Genomic DNA, 1,701 nt, shown 5'->3' with positions numbered 1-1,701 from the left:
CCCATCCAACAATTATGGAAACCAAAGAAACTAAAATAAGATCTATCGCAGGTCTGACCCTTCTGGATATGTCCTTGTATCACAAGTCAACACATCATAGAGACACTGGCACAGAAGTATTTACCACAGCGCTGTTCACAGTAGCTGAATATGGACTCTACCTAGGTGTTGCTCAATGTAGAGATAGGTAAAGAAAGATGTGGTATGCCAACATGATGAACTATTTTCAGACATAAATACCAACAGAATTATTTCAATGTAGGAATAAATTTAAATCTTTGAAATCAACCTGTTTGGGAAGGAAGTCTAGAATAAATGCACAGCACATCTATAGGGTGGGAGGGAAGCAACATGGCAGGGGGCTGGGAATAATACCTCTACGTGAGTTTAGTCAGCCTCAAACACAAATAGTGTGTGTTCCCTCTCCTCCATAAGATTATGAAGGCATCTATGACAAAAGTGGAGAAGTAATAATTATCTATTAGAAAATGGCCAAAGAGGAGATTAAAAGGAAAGTAGCAGAGTATGGGGCAAGATGTTCGGTACCATTATGTACTTGTATGAAAATGTTCTTATGTAACATGATGCCATGTACAGTGAATATAATCAGTGAGAACTAAATGAATAAAAGACCACCTTATCATGAGTAAAATATTTAACAGAACATGAAGCATATAGAACATGGGACATATGTAGAACACTCACCTAGTGTGAATGCATCTGTGTACACATGCATAAGTACAGGTGACATATACCATGTTGGAAGAACAAGAGAAGGCAATGATTGGTGACGGAGTAGAATGAACAGTAGATCCATTTCACACCTGAGTCATGAAAAGGGATATAATGTTCATGATCTTCCTAGTTTTAACTCAGTCACAAATATCTTTTATTGGGGGACAGTTTGTGATAGATAAGAGTATCAACATTTAATTGATAATAAAAGACCAGAATCTAAAGTGAAGCTGAACAGCTTCAGAATAACTATTCTAACTGGAGAATCTGGATCTAGAAGGTGAATCTTAAAATGCCTATGCTTTTGTTGGCTACAGGAATTATAATAATGACCATCATGGTTAAATTATAAATAATGTAATAAAAATTTTACCAGACATGATAATAACCTGTTACAATGTGCCTGGTTATTGCATGGACTTCATCACAGTGGTTAAAACATATTTACTGTGTGCATAGTGATATATGATAATTCCCTTTTTTTTTAACTGAAATGGTTTTTTTCAAAAAATATAATTTGAACATGTTTTTCTTTCCAAGATATGTTTCTCCTAGATTCTTTCTACTCACCCAACTTTTTAAAAGACAAACAAAACAAATTGTCCCAGAGGCACTGCAGATGTGGCTGCTATGTCACATGTGTATCAGTTGGTGACAGAAAAGAGTCTGTCTACTCTCAGTGTTCTGACTTATGAACATCTGGGTGATTAATAACCTAACATCCTCTTAATAAAGCTAGCCTGAGACAACTACTAGTCCAGCACCAGAAGGTCCAGACATGCATCTATCCTGAGATGACCAGCAATCCTATGCTAGGCAGGTCCAGATGATTTTCCAGGATGGGGAGACACCAACTGGTACCTCAGGTCCCAGGCAGGAGTGAGACTGAAACAATCATCAGGAGGGGCCCCTCTGGTGGGCAGGGAAAGCCATGATCCCCAAGTGACCACTAGACCTGGACAGGGA

The 1,701-nt window shown here is 38.1% G+C and overlaps 1 pseudogene; it reads left to right on the top strand.

Annotated features, from left to right (window-relative positions):
- The first annotated feature begins 1,333 nt into the window (after positions 1 to 1,333).
- Positions 1,334 to 1,458, top strand: LOC115031010 (small nucleolar RNA SNORA17; annotated as a pseudogene).
- The last annotated feature ends 243 nt before the right edge of the window (positions 1,459 to 1,701 follow it).

Source organism: Mus caroli, unplaced genomic scaffold (assembly GCF_978045245.1).
Source record: "Mus caroli unplaced genomic scaffold, Mus_caroli_1 scaffold_6, whole genome shotgun sequence".
Taxonomy (NCBI): Eukaryota; Metazoa; Chordata; class Mammalia; order Rodentia; family Muridae; genus Mus; species Mus caroli.
Note: the sequence above shows the minus strand (reverse complement) of the source record. Positions and strands in the feature narration are given on the sequence as shown.